Source organism: Perca fluviatilis, chromosome 2 (assembly GCF_010015445.1).
Source record: "Perca fluviatilis chromosome 2, GENO_Pfluv_1.0, whole genome shotgun sequence".
Classification (NCBI taxonomy): Eukaryota; Metazoa; Chordata; class Actinopteri; order Perciformes; family Percidae; genus Perca; species Perca fluviatilis.
This window is the reverse complement of record NC_053113.1, coordinates 27,509,689-27,523,129: the sequence shown is the minus strand read 5'-3', so window position 1 is coordinate 27,523,129 and position 13,441 is coordinate 27,509,689.

Genomic DNA, 13,441 nt, shown 5'->3' with positions numbered 1-13,441 from the left:
AAAGAAAAATACTAGCTGCCAGCTAATTTGATTTTTGGCCCATGGTACGACGCAAACGACTTCAATGGAAAGATGTACACTGCAAATTGAGGTGCACATGTGTCTGACTGAGACCAGATACTGTAGGCTACATTAGCAGAAAGAAGGAGGACTGAAGGAAATTTAAGTTGAGTTAAGTTTGGAAACACTGCAGGTTATCTAAGGGCTTATTCTAGCTGAAGAACATTTGGAGCTCCAAAGAAATCAGCCAGACTCTTCAGCTCTGTTCTGGATCAACGGAAGTATACATAATTGTCTGACATGTCCCTCACCTTCCACTCTCTGTGTGTTGCCGTTCTCAAACTCCGTACTCCTCTCCAACAACGAACTTCCAGCTAGCAAGCTACACGCTGAAAATGGCAAGATTTGAAGAACATTTGGATTGTGCAACAAGGCTGGCCTGCTTGGTTCTTTCAGGGATTGATTATAATCAGGGACGTCACTAGGATTGAAAGACAGGGGGGGGGGCTTAGCCCCCAGAGTATTTGTAACTTGCGTTTGCAAAATATTTGCACTCACATCTTTTGTTACTGTATTAGAGCTACACTTATGTCAAAAACCAGTCAAGAAACCAAGATGTTGACAAGTAAAAAGTGACAGACATATCCTCTTCTTCCATTTCTACTCTGTTCCTTCTTTCTTATCCTTTAAGATAAAAAAAAACCCTGATGCTAATTTCATGACTTCGAAATGCAAATTGGTCACATGAAACAACATCCAAAATGTCCAAAAACTGACAGAGGCCAGACAGCTAATAAATTGGTAAGTTAAACAAATATGACAAATAGCAATACAAGAAAAAGAAAAAAATAGGCATAATAGGCATCACTGCATACTTTATCATGTAAGCTATCGATATGGATCCTATTTAAAGTGGCTACTGTCTAAATACAATAACCTGATGGCGGAAGGAATAAAAGATTTGGAGTAATGATTACTGTATATACTGTATGTAGGATTGCTTTCGTTTTATTTTCACATGTGTATCTGTGGGCATGTGCTCATCTTTAGCCTAGCCTACATTTAGGCAACATCTACATATTTATTTAATTTATCAAAGCCAATGAATGAAGAAATTTAAATTGGTTAGAATATAGCTAGCATATATAATAAATATAATTAAATAATTAAGTTTAGGCTATGCATAGTGCCTAGACCTGCCAACAAATGCTTATTGTTACAAAACAATCCTTAAAGCTGCTGTAGGTAAGATTGTGAAGATCCAGGACTTTGCCAACAAATTTGAACATCGACAACTTCTCAGTCCCTCCCCCCTTTTTGCTGAAGTCCAAACCATCTCCTAAGCCCCTCCCACACAACGGAGTTTGACAGAACTGCATGTCAGACAACATTTTCAATAACTAAAACACTAACACAATGTTAACTTTACTCACCAACATAACTCACCAACAGTAAAACGATGCTAACTAGCAGGCTACTGTTAGCCATTTCAGCATCATAGCAGACCGACCACTGTGCAAACGTTACTATTATCCTCACCAATGTAGCTTTGTGGACTTTTGACTACTAATAACCAAGTGAAAGATAAATCATTCATGGTAATTATGTTACCTGTCGAGAAGAAATGTGGCTACATCTGCATCGTTCTTCAGATCTTTAAAATCCCGGAGCTCACGCCACCTCTGAAAAGCCACTTCACCACTGGAGTTTTGGGAAACTTTTCTGCAGCTCGTGCGCGGGGGAAGGGGAGGGGAGAACGCTCTTATATGCGTGTGCGTGCCTGAGCAGTGATTGACAGGCAGATAGACCCCCCCCCCCTGTGGCCCTGATTGGGGAAAATCAACCGGGAGCGGTGGAATTTTGCCAATCGCACTACAGGCTGTAGGTGGTGCCAGAGGAGCTGGATTTTTTTTATATTACATAATTCATGCAATACTACTGGATCATAGGGTCAGTTTCAGCAAATGTGACAGAAAGTTACTTTTATAAGACTTACCTACTGCATCTTTAAACCTAGAAACCACTACTGACCTCAATCACGCTGGCTCCCTCAGAATCAACTGCTCTGCCAATCTCCTGCTTCTCTTTCTCTCTGCTGAAATATCTTCTAATATCCATCTCATCTGCTCAATGAATTGAAGGATACAACGGTACAATAGCATTAACAGGGACCCTATGACATTTAGTTTTCAGTGACAACAACATTCTGTGGGGATTGATATTGTTTTAGAATATGCCTACTATAGAGATAGGCTATATTATTGGCAATGAATAAAGAGTTGTGATTAGCTTGCTAAGTTAACCATTTCTTGTATTTCGCTCGTTCACTCTAGCTAGACTTTAGTTTTCCATAGCAAACCAAAATATCCCCTTTCCTTTACCTCAAGAAAACATAGCTAAAGGTAAGCGGGTAATTAAAAACAACTTACAATTTCACTCTGTATCACACACACTAGGTGTATTCAATCTTTCTTTCACCATTAGCGTGTGTATCGGTGTGTGTGTTTGTGGGGGGGGGGAGGGTGCATAGCGAGTTCAGTCCAAAGAGTAGCGACGAGACGAGATGAATCCTCCACTTACTTGCAATGCTCCAGTCTGCAAACGCTCTGAAAGCTGCTAGTTCACACCAATGCAACAAGACGGTGTGGTGCATCATCTTGATAGCACAATGACTCTTTGTACTTCTGTCTAACTTCCGACTTTTCGGCTATTTTTTTGTAGCTGGATATATATCATTTGTTGTGTCTAAATATGAATAAGGTTATATGATAAGGTTATTGATAAATCGAATTGTTATTGTTGTTTGTATTATTATTTAGGGGGCCTTAGGAACATTTTGGGGTAGCTTCAGCCCCCCTAAAATAGGCCTAACAACGTCCCTGATTGTAATACTTATTTTCAAGTATCAAAAACTGAGGAGGACACACTGTCGGATGCTGTCCTCCTCTCCTACTCCTAATGCTTAACAAATCTATCTCTTTCTCTCCCTGACCCTGTCTTTTACTGGTTGAAGCCTGAAAATATTGTAAACAAATTAATAACATAACTAATTACACTGGTCGGACTGTTCAGCACTGTTTCAAACTGATACCTCCGGTTCAGGCTGGTCCTCATCCTAAACACGTGCCTTTTTCAGTCGCGGAAAATACTTTTCAATACTCATCTGGATTGAAGCAGCAAACATTCAGTGTAAGAGTAAAAAATGACATAACATTATTTATGATACGTTTATTTGATTCACAGCTGCTACATATACTGTTTTGACCTCGACAACCCAACTGCATTTTACTGCAAACTTGCGACAAAAGCAGGCGCAATCGCTTGTTTGCTAAGAGTCGGGTCGGGACTCCAACATTAACACACTGACAACATTGTATTCAGAATATAAAATATTTTTATAGCACTTTTTAATGTGTGATTGTGTAAAGGTGTTCACGAGATAGATACCAACCTTTCGTGAGACAGACGCTGTGTGCACGGTGGGAGGAGCTGTGTGTGTGTGTGTATGTGAGCGAGTCGCAAGTGACAGAGAGACGGAGGAGAGCACGGAAAGGAAATGCAGCTGAACATGTTTTAAATAGCGTTTACATTTTGTTTGTATAAGAAAACAATGTGCGGCGGACGTTGTTGATAGTGCGGCGCACTGCCACACATTAGTCTATGTGTGGGAAACACTGAAGAAGAATATGTCTACTCACTATGCAGTCTGCTGCCTTTCTTTTGGGTTTTTTTGGGGCATTTTTAGGCCTTTATTTTCACAGGACAGATGAAGATATGAAAGGGGAGAGACAGGGGGAATGACATGCAGCAAAGGGCTGCAGGTCGGAATCGAACACACGGCCGCCGCGTCGAGGAGTAAACCTCTACATATGTGCTCCCGCTCTACCAACTGAGCTAACCCGGCCAGTGCTGCCTTTCTTTTTAGAGTTGGTGAAATCTCTGCTGGACTTTTAAAATATGAATGTTCGCACTATATGCACACACACACACACACACACACACACACACACACACACACACACACACACACACACACACACACACACACACACACACACACACACACACACACACACACACACACACACACACACACACACACACACACTATGAGAGCAGGAAGAGAGGCTCCTAATGGAAAAAACTGGTTATTATTTGGATACAAGTATATTTGGCCCCCATTTCCTCTACTAATGCATCTAATATGTTATAATGACTCTCTTGAAAGGGAAAGATAGACCTATAGAGGGAGTGGTACAAGGTAAGGATGAGACGCTTGAGTATAAACTGAATGTGGCAGATGGGGAAAAATGTCCAAGGTGAAAGGAAAAATGCTGTTCAGGGTAAAATGCTTTAGAAACATTCCTCCTATCCAGCAAGGCTAAATATAGGCTCATTAAAAATCTAAAGAGCCCATTGAGGGGGAGGGGCAAGGGTGTAGATGGGGAAAGAGTTTGTCAGAAACACAGAGAGTGAGATTAGAGGGAGAGATGGACAGGTAAAAGAGATTTAAGAAGTGGTTGCGATGGTGAGAGACGGAAAGTAGTGTTAGTTATAATGAAAAATGGAGGGACGCGCAGAGAATGAGCAATAGGGTGATTCTGTTTTCTACCACACAGGAGAGAAAAGCGTGTCACTTCCATCACATAACAGCCACCAGCTTGCCTGCTTCTCCTTTTAATTATCTGCTCCCATCCAGTATTCAATAGCCTGCTCCTATTCGGCCAGCAGAAATAGAAAAATGCCTCATTGTCAAGTTTTCACTTCCGTTCCATCTAATTGAAAAGTGAGGTGGAGGAGCAGAGGGGTGGAGGTAAAAATGACAAGGACAATCAGATAGGAATCATGGGCACAAATTTCATCTAACAGTTGGGGGGGACAATAAATATAAAATTTCTGAAGAGCAATTTTTGAAGGGGACACAAATAATACAGCCACAATTATACTTGTAGAGGATATGTGTACACAGAGGAAAGCCTTAATACTATCATTAGTGTAGCATGGAGACTGTACCATTATCCTTCTTTACAGTGTTTCTCTTGATTCAGTGAAAAAGCTGACTAAATTGACCAAAAATATTCTTCTTTAAAACCATTTATTTATTTTTAAGTTGTTTACAATCAAGCCACAAATATACTTACAATACTACATAATGACTTATTTTGAAAAAGTGTCCCCATATAAAAGAAATACAATGCTTTTGTACACTTGTTAAATTAGCTGATCATAATGTAAATTAGTGAGCCACTGGTAAAGCTCATCTGCTAACCCTGACAGCCACACACCTCCAAAAATATTCTCCCTCTTCCTCAGTTCTTTCTGTCTCCTTTGCCTGTGACATAGTGACGTTAATATTTCCATAAGCACCCATTCTTATAAAGATGTTACCAAATTGTCTTGATATGAGGACGTATTGTACTTACTTGGCGTTTTAGTGTACTGAAAAAGGATCTGTTTTTCTTTTTTCTGTCATTTTATCTGGGCAACAACAACACAAATCTTTAATGTCAGATGTCCAAATATGAGTTAGGTTCATAGATTCACCATGCGGTGACTAAAGTTGTGATCTGACAGAAAGTAAAGCAAATGTTTGTCTTGCTTCAATTGCACATCTTTGATCATCAGATTCTATGCAGTCAGAGTTGATTTGTTTCAAATAGCCAATGTAACAACTGTATACAGATGTTAGCTGTAAGCTAGTTAGCAACAAATGCCTGGGAGTGTGCCTGTGTGTGGCGGCTCAGCCTTTGACTGTTCTCAAAAGAACTCCAGTAATTGTGTTTTATTTTTTTTTTCTCTCTCTCTCTCTCTCTCTCTCTCTCTCTCTCTCTCTCTCTCTCTCTCTTTCTCTCTTTGCTTCCCTCAACCCTTTCCATTCCCCCTGTCCAACTGTCAGCTCCTTCTTCCTGGTACCATTGCATCTGATCGCATCTTCCCATTGACTGTGTGCAATCCTCACTAACAATTCCTCTTCCTTTTGTGTGAGTTACATCGCTATTCCAGTTGTACCATCCACTCTTTCTCTGCTTTTGTGTTGTGTGCTTCGCCGCGCGGCCGTGTGGTGTTTGGCCCCTCTGTCCTCCCCAACTCTTTTTTGGTGTTCTCTTCCAGCTTCGAAAAACCCAAAACCACTCAATTTAAATCAAATTCAATTTTTTTAGCCAAAACACACACATCCCACTAACGCTCTTTTCTGTTTTTGAACTTAAACTACAAATTAAGTCATATTTGTTGGTTTGTTTTTCCTCCTATCTTCGCCCCGCGCCAGGGGGTTTTGTTGCAGCACCGCGCACCCCGCATTTTGGGCCATTACACACCCCATCTTTTATTCTTGTCCCCCCCCTCCTTCTCGGGGCCCTATATACGGCTCTCCATCCTTTCATCCTCCTTTTTTTTTTTAATACAAAATTTTTAAGAAAAAACAAACAAAACCTTTAAAAAACACCTCAAACAACACATAAAACAAATTTAAATCATACAAAAAAAAAACCAAAAAAAAAAAAAAAAAAAACCATTCTCATGCCCCTTCCTTTCTTCACCTTTCTTCCTGTTCCTCCCCCAAACATCTTTCCACTGTCCTTCCTGTGTCTCATTCTTAAAAAAAAAAAAAAAAAAAAAAAAAAAAAAAAAAAAAAAACAAAAAAAAAAAAAAAAAAAAAAAAAAAAAAAAAAAAAAAAAAAAAAAAAAAAAAAAAAACAAAAAAAAAAAAAAAAAAAAAAAAAAAAAAAAAAAAAAAATATATGTCTATTATGCTCCTCTTTTCTCTCTCTCTCTGTCTCTCTCTCTCTCTCTCTCTCTCTCCTGTCTCTCTCTCTCTCTCTCTCTCCTCTCTCTCCTTTCTCTCTTTTCTCTCTCCTCCATACCATATACCATATACTCCTATCTCATATATATATACATATATTTATTTAAAAATATAAATAAAAAAAAAAATATATCTCATATACATATCTGCATACCTCTGTCTGTCTCTGCTGTCTCTCTCTCTCTCTGTCTCTCTCTCTCTCTCTCTGTCTCTCTCTTTCTGTCTCTCTCTGTCTGTGCTCTCTCTGTCTCTCTGTCTGTCTGCTGTCTGTCTCTCTCCTCTGTCTCTGTGTCTCTGTCTCTGTCTCTCTGTCTCTCTCTCTCTGTCTGTCATGTGTCTGTGTATGTATGTATGTATATGTGTATATGTGTCTCACACATACATGTTTTCCCTCAAATTTGTTTCTGAATGTTTCAGCTGTGAGGGTTGCTGCCACTGTTTAACATATGAAGCCAGTTATCCTGCCTATGCCTAGAATATTAATTATGCCTTTAAGTAATATATAAATAGACAAAAGTGACATTTTGAAAAAATACTACAGCCACACAAAAAGATGGAACATATGGGAGGGGATCTTAGCATTTGAACAGCCATATCCTTGAGAAATGTGCAAGTGAAAGTGCTTTGATTGGAAATTGATTATTAAAAAAGGACATTCCAAGCATTTATTAGGTCAACATAAAGTACTAAATGCTATATGTGAGTTAACACAGTCACCTGCAATGACCATGGGTTGGTTAGACATTTCCTTTACAAATGCAGGCTAAAACATAATGAAAATTAAATAAAGAAACAAATGCGGGCTTAGCCGGAGCCTCTATGGTCATGGAGGGTTTGCTCCACATGCTCATAGTACTTACCTTTTTATCTTCAATGCATGAAGTGTATAAAACATCAAATTAATTTATTAAATTGATGTTATTAATGCTTGATTAATGCTACGTTTACACGTGGCTGGCTATTTATATTATATTTTAACCTCTCCATTTTCAAAAATAACAATGTGCACAGCTGTCAGTTTTCAGAAAAGTGTTCGTTTACAGGTACCCATGTATATATCATAGGTGTGATTGGCAAGCAGGAAAATATACGCCGCACCCATGATGCGGCGACAGCACCCCCCCCCCAACCTATCCTTTTAGGAAGGCTATATACTGTTTGTTTTTCTTTGAGATGTTTTTATTTAACTGTGTGGTCATTTAGAAGGCTTACTGAATGAATATGCCATACTAACCTGCATACTCAGCATGCGTTCTTTATGAGATGTGTAATAGTACTGTTCAGGCATGAAAACGAGGCAGGGGTGAAAAAGGTGAGAAGAATATTACCCTTCTGGAAGAATTCCAGATTTTAAAGCATCAATCTGATGCATTTTGAGATGCATTTTTTTGCCAACCAACAGTGTAATATTTCAATATGCACTCATTAAAGTTAATTTGACCAGCAAAACAGTTAAAGTCCTTCTGACATTACACAATAATAAAAAGTCATAATTTTTAAAAACTAAAACGTTTTGGATCAATTTTTACTTCTTCCAACCATATGTTAAATTAAGAGTCAATGTGGATTTACATATTGCAATAATATCATAATCCTACAATGAATCATTGTGAAAACTAAACTTTACTACTTTGGCCAAGTCCTCATCAAACAACTAATAGTGGCTAAGACCTTACTATTTGAGAATATACAGATGTTTGTTGGTTTCTCCAAATACCTGAGGAAAAATGTCATTAGCACCACATAATAAAATTAATTAATTTTAATTAGAAAGGGAGCTACAGAAATTGTGGCCAAGGTATTGTATACAATTTCACATGATCACATGTTTTACTGTAGTTTTTTTTAAACTATTTGTCTTAGTCATTGTCACGTTAATCCTTGTGTTGTATTGCCTTGTCCTTCCGGGTAAAAATTGAAAATTCACTTTTTTTTCAAAAATGTTTTAAAAGGTTTTTGTCAAAAAAGCTTTCAAAGCTTTCTTTAGTCACCAAATTTATAACATTATACCTATTTTTTTTTTAGGTAATTATTTTGACTAACTAAGTTAAGATCAGAGGATGTTGAGTGGATCACAGACTGGTGTATGTTCAAGTTTAGTCATGATACTGTTTTAAAACCATTTAATTTTCTTTTTTCAAATGCTATAAAGTTGAATATAACAAACCAAAATTCAATGAAAGTTATCATTAATTTTACCTGCATATAACGTTGTATGGAACCCATAAAACATATCCATGATAATTTTCTGCAATTTGGTTGAAACCCATATGTTTTATATAAAAAACTTTTGCAAAAGGGTCAAATTTGACCCGAGGACAACACAAGGGTTAAAAGTCCATATACATTGAGGATACTTAAACATGTAGCTATTTACCACTTAAAAAAAAATTATGTTGGAACGCGAGGACGCTGACGTGAATATCGCCGCTTCACAATCCGCGAAATTGATATTTTGTTGTGTTTTCTAGTAAATTAAGTACCCCAAGTTTTAGATTAGGTGTCGGTCATTCTCAACACCTTTCTATCCCCTGCTGTGACTTATCAATTCTGGACTCTGTGCTGCTGCCAGCCTGTGTAGCGTAGCTACGTTACTCACCGTCGATCAACTGTTAGCTTCAGCTGGCTAACGTTAGCTGTCAACCTCCCGACTAACTGTTACCGCAAACTAGTGATCTAGCGAGGATTATCCCTTCAGACCACAGTGGACTTCAGTGGACTCTCCATCCAAACTCCCAACTGGACCTTCGTCTGCCACGACTGCCGGACTCTTTCAAGTACATGTACTCCCTGTCTCCGCCGATCACTTGGTAGCTTTGAGACACCTGGTCAGCTGTCAGTTTATGCCAGCTAGCTTCTGTTAGCTTCCACCGACGGCTCGCCATAGACAGTATATGGCCATAGACAGTATATAAGTATATGGCTCGCCCAGCACATCTGTGTTCGCTGCATAGAGCTCTTTTTCCCGACTTTGAAATTACGATTCCTACGCCAAGACCCGCCCTTCAATCACTACTATTGGCCAGGCGGCATCCATGCTTACGCAAGGTAACGTAACCTGATTTGTTCAGGTCTTATCCCCTGACCAATTGGCTATCCTAACCTTAACACCCCGCCCCCACCCCCCCAAAAAAAATTTGGGGGGATTTGCATGATTTACGAGAGTCTCATTTTCAGGTCGGAAAAGCCGGATTTCCAGATTTATCCGGAAGAATCACACCCCTGGTATATGCTATCAATGCCGTCAAGAGCATGCCAAACCTGTAGGTGGCAGTGTAACGAGAAGCTCAAGCCCACGTTAGCCAATCAGAATCCCGAAAATAGCAACAACAGCAACAAATCCCTTCTTCTCTCTTCTCTTCCTCACTTCCTTGGCTGCCTAAACCTCCGTTTGTCTCAGTTTACATATGCAAACGTGCAAATGAAGTTTTCCAAAATCTCCACTCTGGCCGAAGTTTTTAGAAAGAATTGTTTTCAGAGGTGAATTCTCTGTTTGCGTGTAAACGAAGGGCACAATCGAAGGGCATTGTATTTCCGTTTTTCAAAATAACTTACATTTCGAAACGTATAAAAAGCAAGATTGACACCTTTTACTTTTGTTGCACCTGTTAGAGTGGATATACTTACACTAATTACAGTCTTTTGAGTACATGGAGTTTGTTGACTTTATCAATTTCCAGCATAGATGCACTAAACATAGTCTATAATGAATCAGTGTAATTAGTCAAAATAAGTAAAAACAACAATTGGGAAACGTTTAAAGCGCCCATATTATGCTCATTTTCAGGTTCATAACTGTATTTTAAGATTGTACCAGAATAGGTTTACATGGTTTAATTTTCAAAAAACACCATATTTTTGTTGTACTGCACAGCTCTCTCTCACTGCTGCAGATCCTCTTTTCACCTGGTTTCTGTTTTAGCTACAGAGTGAGACCTCTTTTCTTCTTCTTCTTCTGTACTATCTTTGATTGCACTCGCACATGCTCAGTAGCTCAGATGTAGAGCATGTCAGCTAGCTAACTCTAGAGACAGTAAAAGAAAGCCTGTTTCTCCAACTTTGGTCAGTTACGAGACTTCTAAATGAGGGCACACATGTAAGTAGTTCTTTTGTAGATTATGGTGAACTTGTGTGTGTTGTAGCAGTGCTTTGCTATTGAGAACGACGTAGCATGCGTTAGCATTAGCGTTAGCATGCTAATGCTAACGGTTAGCATGCTAACGAGCTAACAGTTGTGGTTTGCGATTTTGAACAGCTCACTAGGAGACTGAAGGCAGGACACATTCAGAAACTGTATCTCACTCAAAACAGCATGGATGGATTTTTGTCAAAGTTTGTATGTGTGTGGAAGCACCAGAGACACAAAAGAACACCCCAAATCCCAGAAAAAGTGATTTTTTCATAATATGGGCACTTTAAGTCTGATGTAGTCATTGATTAAAAAACAAATAAAATCTATGTTATAAAACTACTATAAAAGTACAATCTTGCCTTTTTTCATCTCATCTTCCTTCATTTTAGTTGTTTTAATGAACATCATGTGTTTTAATGTAATTCAGAATCGCTTTCATTCCTGCTCCATCCACTCTAAAACAGGAATCTCTCTATTAGCTAATTGCTCTAGTTTTTCACTCACTCCATCCCGTTACCTTCTGTCCCTCTCTATCTCAGGGGGTTGTGAGGGCAATTAGGTTGTTTTACTGCTGTTCCAGTTTTACTGGCTAGGGAGCAACACTATAAACACTACTTAATACACACACGCACACACGCGAAGGTGATTTGCTTTTCTTTTACTGTATACACAACTCTGGAGTGTGTTTCTACAAAACTGGTGGTCTAGCTGGTCAAACACATACAACAACACAGACATTGTCATTAATAAAAAGTACAATAAAATCCCAGATACTATGATGCTCAGTCAAAAATACATGCATGAGACTAGTCATTCTCTCCATAGTTAATGATCTTAACAATAATAATGTCAACGGGTCCTTGGTGGAGAGGGTGGACAGCTTTAAGTACCTTGGTGTCCACATTCCCGAGGGTCTGACCTGGGCGCTGCATACTGAATTAGTGGTTAGAAAGGCAAACGAGGACACTGTCTTAGAATACAGCAGATACAGTACTGATCCACAGGGGTGTCTTGTAATGATGAGTGGCGCACACAAACATCCAGTACAGATGAACACATGAGCGCAAAACAGAGGCCCGTAGAGACATTCACAGCTAAAAGCAGAGCCTGCAGACATGCAACACCAGCACATTCCCTGTCTTTCACAAAGACACACGCACACACAAACTGACACACAGAGATTCACAAGACAAGATTCAACAAAGAGATCCTTGGTCCACAGGCTCTGCCCCATAGCTGTGAATTTCCTCCATAGTTCTTTAAATGTGTGTAACTGCATGAGAATATCTCCGTCTCATAAAGCTGAAAAGAAATCTGTGACTGTTTTCACGTTCCAAAGGTAACACTGACCTTCCTGAGGAATTGGAGCCAAGAAGATGAACTTTCACAGACAGCATGGCACTTCAGAAATGTTCTCACTCAGCCTAATAAGAAGACACCTGAAGAGAAGAGATAGCGTGTGTGTGTGTGTGTGTGTGTGTGTGTGTGTGTGTGTGTGTGTGTGTGTGTGTGTGTGTGTGTGTGTGTGTGTGTCTATGTGAGTCATTTTGGTACCATTCAAATTAAAAAGTATCCTTCAAAAATCTCAAATCTCTCTCCCCTCCACATGTGTTCTGAATCCCATCCTATCCAATCTGGTTAAGGAACATCTCCCAGCTGTCACCTCACTCATTACAAAAGGTCATCAACTCATCCTTCAGCTCTGGTTCAGTACCCCAAACACTCAAACTTGCTGCTGTCACCCCCATCCTTAAAAAAAACAAACCTGGACACAACCCTGATATTATGAGCAATTTCTGGCCTATCGCCAATCTTCCCTTTTTATCAAAAATACTGGAATGTGTTGTTGCCTCCCAACTCAGTGCCCACCTCATCTCCAACAACCTGTTCAAACCATTTTAATACCGTTTCCACTCACAGCACAGAAACAGCCCTCCCTAAAGTCACCAACAACATCCTCCTCCTGTGCTTTGAGTCCTTACTCAACATTACTGGTACCGCCCTCTCCTGGCTAAGGTCATATAGACAACAATTCAGCAACATCAACAACTGCACCTCCTCTGTCCCAAGCACCCCCAGGGATAGAAGCTTGGTCTGTTCATGCTCCCCCTAGATAACATCACATGCCGTCATGATCTCCGCTTCCACTGCTACGCCGATGACATCCAGCTCTACATTTTCACCAAATCCATCACCACTGCAACTCAATCCACTCTAATCAACTGCCTTAGTGAAATTAAATCATGGATGCAAACCAACTTCCTCATACTTAACTGTGACAAATCCGACATGATCATCAGCGGTCCTAAATACCTCACCAAAACCACTCACAACTTCTGCCTCACCATCGATAACTCCACTCTGTCTCCCTAAGTGTTGTATAAATATAATTAATATTAGTTACATTTGTATTTAGAGATCAATATATTGTGTGTGTGCCTTTACAAAATTTCCCTAAAATTACATATGCATAAAATTGAAATACGTGTGTGTGTGTGAAAGA